This window comes from Triturus cristatus, chromosome 1_1 (assembly GCF_964204655.1).
Source record: "Triturus cristatus chromosome 1_1, aTriCri1.1, whole genome shotgun sequence".
NCBI lineage: Eukaryota > Metazoa > Chordata > Amphibia > Caudata > Salamandridae > Triturus > Triturus cristatus.
Genome location: NC_140579.1, coordinates 170,852,191 through 170,858,484, shown reverse-complemented (window position 1 = coordinate 170,858,484; position 6,294 = coordinate 170,852,191). Strand labels below are relative to the sequence as shown.

The 6,294-nt window shown below is 65.2% G+C and overlaps 1 non-coding gene across 1 annotated transcript in view; it reads right to left on the bottom strand.

Moving 5' to 3' along the window:
- The window catches only part of LOC146869911 (18S ribosomal RNA), a 1,808-nt gene extending 1,503 nt beyond the window's left edge, over window positions 1-305 (bottom strand). The window contains exon 1 of the ribosomal RNA XR_014959655.1: window positions 1-305. This exon is cut by the window's left edge and continues 1,503 nt beyond it. This is a non-coding gene — a ribosomal RNA (18S ribosomal RNA).
- Between the last annotated feature and the right edge of the window lie 5,989 nt (window positions 306-6,294).

Here is a 6,294-nt window from a genome sequence, read left to right as displayed (position 1 = left end):
CGAATGTATCGTCGCAGTCACGGGGACGTGCAATCGGCCCGAGGTTATCTAGAGTCACCAAAGCGGCCGGGCGAGCCCGGATTGGTCTTGGTCTGATAAATGCAGCACCCTGGGAGGTCAGCGCTTGTCGGCATACATTAGCTCTAGAATTACCACAGTTATCCAAGTAACCGATGGAACGATCAAAGGAACCAGAACTGATTTAATGAGCCATTCGCAGTTTCACTGTACCGGCCGTGTGTACTTACACGTGCATGGCTTAATCTTTGAGACAAGCATATGCTACTGGCAGAATCAACCAGGTAGCCGCACCTGCTGACAGGGTTCGGGGGGCCACGTGCCCATCTCCCCGGCAGGACAACCTTCGCGCACCCCTCCCTCTCGGGAGCCTGCTGGAGGAAGGAGCCCACCCGCCTGGGCGGGAGGGCTCGCCGGAGGGGTAGAGAGAGGGGCGGTTGCATGGGCACTGGCAGGCCCAGCCGTCTCCCCCGGGAGGGAGAGGCGGGCTGAGGCGCAGCCTGAGGGAGATGCAGGGGTGCCGGAGCCTGGTGGCGGCGGCACCCCTCGGTACGCTCGTTCTGAGCTGCTGCGGATATGTGCTGGGCGGAGAGGGGTGACGGCGTGGTGCACGGGGCCTACGGACCTGCTGGGCAGCAGCATCCGAGGCCCTGGCGCCACCCGACACCTTCCGCTCGGGGTCAGACCACTGGGGGGCACAAGCTGCTGGGGCCGTTCGGCCTTCGCTCTGCTGGGTAGGGTGAAGGGCCTCCCGCCAGGCGGCAGGCCCTTGAGTCAGACGGTCCATGCGGGGAGGAAGCTCCTTGCTTGAAACAACAGCCGAGGCTGGCCAAGCAGTCCATCCCTAAACGGACGAGAGTGCCCAATCGATTAGAGTACGGCTGGGGCATCCCCTGGCAGGCCGCCCTACGCGGGGGGGATGGCGGCTTCACATCCCTGCCTGCGAGCAGGGCGAGCGGGCTTGAAGAAAAGGCCCACCGGGAAAGGGCCAATAGGCAGGTCCAGACCCGGGCCTCCAAGGGCCCCGGCGGGCGGGCCCTGGCGCTGCCTTCCCCCGTCTCGGGATCACCGGACCTCACGGAGGTCTGACCCAGCAAACCCGGAGAAAAAGGACCATCGGGAAGGGGGCTGAGAGGCAGGTGTGCGTACCTGGGCCCCTGGGGGCCTCGCATCGGGCGGGCCCGGGTGCTGCCTTCCCCTGTCTCGGGATTGCCAGACCTCCAGGAGGTCTGACCCAGCAAACTCAGAGAGAAAGGACCATCGGTAAGGGGGCTGAGAGGCAGGTGTGCGTACCTGGGCCCCTGGGGGCCCCGCATCGGGCAGGCCCGGGTGCTGCCTTCCCCTGTTTCAGACTCGCTGGACCTCACGGAGGTCTGACTGACCCTCTCCCTAGTAATCCGGAGGAAAATTACCCCCCTTTCTTGTAATCCGTGCACACGAGGTGACAGAGGGGACCCAAGGCGCGAATGTACACGACCTCCTGGAGCCCTTGCTGGGATCGGGGAGGCAAATGGACCCTCATCGGGACTTCCAGGCAAGCCCGGCCATCTGGTCAGCCCATTGGAAAGTATTGCGCGCGACAAGATGGCCGAGGGGATAGGCGCGACCAGATGGCCGAGGGGACAGGTGCGACTAGATGGCCGAGGGGAAAGGCGCGACCAGATGGCTGGGCTCGAAAGGGAAGCCATCTGGTCGCTCTGTGACCCAGCGAAAGAGTGAGCGGGCCCCAGGGCATGGGGGACCAGAGGCCCAGGGCCCCAGCTGGGCCCCAGCCATGGAGGATGCGAGGGGGACCCGGCGGGCCCTCCGACCCGGGGCCCGCGGACACCTTGACAAGCAGGGGAGGCCTGCATGGGACCGACAGACCCCTGTCCCGGGCCCTTGGCGGAGCGGCAGGACAGAGGACGGGGCCCAGGGCCGGAGCACCCGACCCGTGGCCCGGCAGGGACCCTGGACACAGCCGGGGTTCCCAGGCCCGGAGGCCCAGGGGAAGCCTTCCCGGGCCCGTCGGACCCTGTCCCAGGCACCCTGCCACACGGCAGGACCCAGGACGGAGCCCGGGGTGGGGAGGCCGCCCTCCAGGGGGCCCTCAGGGGCGCGGCCAGAGCTCCTGAACCCAGCCAAGCAAGGGGAGGCTCCTCGGCCACAACGGAACCCCGTCCTGGGCCTTTGGCAGTGCCGCAGGCTGGGGGACCGGGCCCAGGGCCGGAGCCCCCGACCCGGGGCCCGGCAGGGACCCTGGACCTAGCCGGGGCTCCCAGGCCTGGAGGCCCAGGGGAAGCCTTCCCAGGCCCGCCGGACCCTGTCCCAGGCACCCTGCCACGCGGCAGGACCAAGGACGGAGCCCGGGGTGGGGAGGCCACCCTCCCCGGGGCCCTCAGGGGTCCGACCAGAGCTCCTGAACCCAGCCAAGCAAGGGGGGGCTCCCCGGCCACAACAGAACCACGTCCCGAGCCTTTGGCAGTGCCGCAGGCTGGGGGACAGGGCCCAGGGCCGGAGCCCTCGACCCGGGGCCCGGTGGGGCCCCTGGACCCAGCCGGGGCTCCCAGGCCCGGAGGCGCAGGGGAAGCCTCTCTGGGCCTGCCGGACCCCGTCCCGGGCCGCATGTCATGCGGCAGGAACCAGGACGGAGCCCGGGGTGGGGAGGCTGGAGCTCCTGAACCCAGCCAAGCAAGGGAAGGCTCCGCGGGCACAACGGAACCCCGTCCCGGGCCTTTGGCAGTGCCACAGGCTGGGGGACAGGGACGGAGCCTCCGACCCAGGGCCCGGCGGGGCCCCTGGAACCAGCCAGGGCTCCAAGGGCCGGAGGCGCAGGGGAAGCCCGCCGGACCCCCATCCCGGGCACCCTGCCACGCAGCAGGACCGAGGATGGAGCCCGGGGTGGGGAGGCGGCACATGGGAGCCTCAGAACCCATCCAAGCAGGGGGAGGCTCCCCGAGCACGACAGAACCCCGTCCCAGGCCTTTGGTGGGCCGGCAGGGCGGGGAACGGGGTCCGGGGCCGGAGCACCCGACCCGGGGCCCGGCGGGGCCTCTGGACCCAGCCGGGGCTCCCAGGCCCAGAGGCGCTGGGGAAGCCTACCTGGGCCCACCGGACACCATCCCAGGCACCCTGCCACGCGGCGAGACTGAGGACGGAGCAGATGGTGGGGAGGCCACCATCCCCGGGGCCGCAGGGAGCCCCTGAACCTAGCCGAGCAAGGGGAGGCTCCCCGGGCACGATGGAACCCCGTCCCGGGCCTTTGGCGGGGCAGCAGGCCGGGGGGAAGGGGGCCCAGGTCCAGAGCACACAAGCTGCGGTTCCCGGGCCTGGGGGCAAAGGGGAAGCCTCCCCGGGCCCACGGGACCTCGTTCAGGCACCCTGCCATGCGGCAGGACCGAGGTCGGAGCCTGGGGTGGGGAAGCCGCCCTCACCGGGGTCCCTGGACCCAGCTCAGCAGGGGGAGGCCTGCCGGACCCCATCCGGGGCAGCCTGCCATGCGGCATGCCCCGGGAAAGACCTAGGGCTGGGGTGGCATCCTGGCCCATCCAGCTGCCGGCTGAGGACTGCTAGGCCAAGAGGGGTCCCAGAGTACCCTGTCCCTAGTAATCCGGAGGAAGGCTACCCCCCCCTTTCTGGTAACTTGTGCGCACCGCAAGGCTCAGGGGACCCTAGGACCGAACGTGCCCAACCTCCTGGAGCCCTGGCTGGGATCCGGGAGGCAAATGAGCCCTCATTGGGACTTCCAGGCCGGCCCGGCCATCTGGTCGCCCCATTGGAAAGCATTGCGCACGACCAGATGGCCTCGGGGAGAGGTGCGACCAGATGGCTGGGACCGAAAGGACTCTCATCTGCCCACCCGAGACTTCGCGCTAGGGTTCCCGCCTGCTCACGCTGGGCTCGGGGGCTCCACTTCCCGGGGGCTCGGGGACCCCGGCAGGGACTCAAGCCCGGGGAAGGATCACCGGAGCTCTCGGGCCCGGACGGTGACTGCCCGGGAACCATGGAGCCTGTCCCGGGCACTTTGCCACGCCGAGGGCCGGAGGAGGGAGCCCCGGACGCCTAGGGACGTGTTGCCCGGGCTTAGCCCATCTGGTCCCCGCCTGAGAACCGCCATCCCCGGGAGGGCTTCCCAGCATACCCTGCCCCTAGTAATCCGGAGGAGGGCTACCCCCCTTTCTGGTAAACCGTGCGCACCGAGTGACGGAGGGGACCCCAGGCGCGGAGGCGCCCGACCTCCTGGAGCCCTGGCTGGGATCGGGGAAGCAAATGAGCCCTCATCTGGACTTTCAGCCCAGCCCGGCCATTTGGTCGCCCCACTGGAAAGCATTGCATGCGACTAGATGGCCGAGGGGATTGGTGCGACCAGATGGCAGGGACCGGAATTACGCCAATCTGCCTGCCCCGAGCCTTCGCGGGAGGGCTCCCGCCTGCCCTTGCAGGGCTCGGGGGCTGCAGGGCACGGGGACTGCAGGACTTGGGGGGCTGCAGGGCTCGGGAGCTGCAGGGCTTGGGGGCTGCAGGGCTCAGGGGGCTCGGAGACCCCACGCTGGGCCTCATGCATGGGGAGGCCCGCAGGATCTCCCGGGGCCCAGATGCCTGGGGACCCATTGAGCTCGTCCCGGGCACTTTGCCTCGCCGCAGGCTGGAGGAGGGAGCCCCGGACGCCGGGGAGGTGTCGTCCCCGCCTGAGAACCGCCATCCCTGGGAGGGGCGTCCCAGCATACCCTGCCCCTAGAAATCCGGAGGAAAGCTACTCCCCTTTCTGGTAAACCGTGCGACATAGGCGAACTTAGGCGCGGAGGTGCCTGACCTCCTGGAGCCCTGGCTGGGATTAGGGAGGTGAATGAGCCCCCATCGGGACTTCCAGGGGAGCCCGGCCATCTGTTCGCCCCATTGGAAAGCATTGCGTGGGACCAGATGGCCGAGGGAAAGGTGCGACCAGGTGGCCGGGACCGAAAGGACTCCCATCTGCCCGCGCCGAGCCATAGCCATAGGGCTCCCGCCTGCCCTTGCAGGGCTCCGGGGCTCTGTACCAGGGACCCTTGTCCCGGGCAGATGAACACTTGGCAGGCCGCAGGACGTGGGCTCCCAGGCCCTGACTGAAACTCAGGAGGCCCGGGGCCAGTCCCTGCTTCTCAACCCAGCCAGGCCTGGGAGATCGGGAAGCCTGCCCAAGCACGAGGGACCCCTGTCCCAGACACACGGTCCCTCAGGTTGTGCGCTCGTTTTCCAATTTTTTTTCAAAATTCTGCGTAGTTGCGCTACGCAAAGTCCGCCCAGCCCTACTCAGGACGTGCGCTCGTTTTCCACAATATTTTTCAAAATTCTGCGTAGTGGCGCTACGTAAAGTCCGCCCAGCCCAAATCCTCACAACAACGCTGCTGTTTTGGAAGAGGGTGATCAGCAGACTGTCTGATAGCAGGGACAATGTAGCCATGGTAACAGAACACAGCCCGTTCTCAAGGCAGCCAAAGGTAGGCTTTATCTATTGCCACAAATGCTCTTTCTGGTTCATAGCATAACTTCAGATTCCTCACCTTAGAATATTCACCCAGGCACCAGACTAGATCCAGAGATTTGTTCATAGCTTTGGTCCAGTGCGCTGCTAGATAGCTTTGTATGGTGGCGTGTTGGATTCATATCGTCCTGGAAATGATGGAATATAATTGCCACCCCTACGCATGGATGTAATCTTTTTTATCTCTACCCTTCTTTTTAACTCTACCCTTTCTGCGTCCTTCAGACATGGGGCATGAACAATTGTAGGTATCAATATGCTGAATACTAACCTGAGACCTTTTTAAATGCTAAAACTAGGCCACTCTACCGAACTAGATGGGAATTTGCAGGTATATGGACTAGTCACAAGAAAGAGCAATACCAAAAGGTAAGTAACCCTAGAATAGATGCCAAAGCAGAACATCCCAAAAGAGGATGGTCTGTTAGGGGGCTCAGTCCAAAAGGGGTGAAGTGTCTTTCTCGCCAGAACTGGATGCAAGGCAGTTGCGCTTCATGAACGTATGCTCCAACATCCATGTTGCAACCTGGAAGATGTCAAGGCCGGAACTTCTTGCACCGAAGCAGTGGGGGAGACATTTTTTAGTTTGCATGTGATACATCGCATACGATTACATCGCAAGTCGTCACAACGACTTGCTGTAGGGGGTAGAAGGTGTTGGATTTACGATCCAACACCTTCCCAGCTGTTGCACAAACTGGAGTAGGAATCGTAAGTTATACTATTCCTAAGTCCAGCGTGCCCCCTACAGCAAGTCATTGTAATGACTTGAGAGG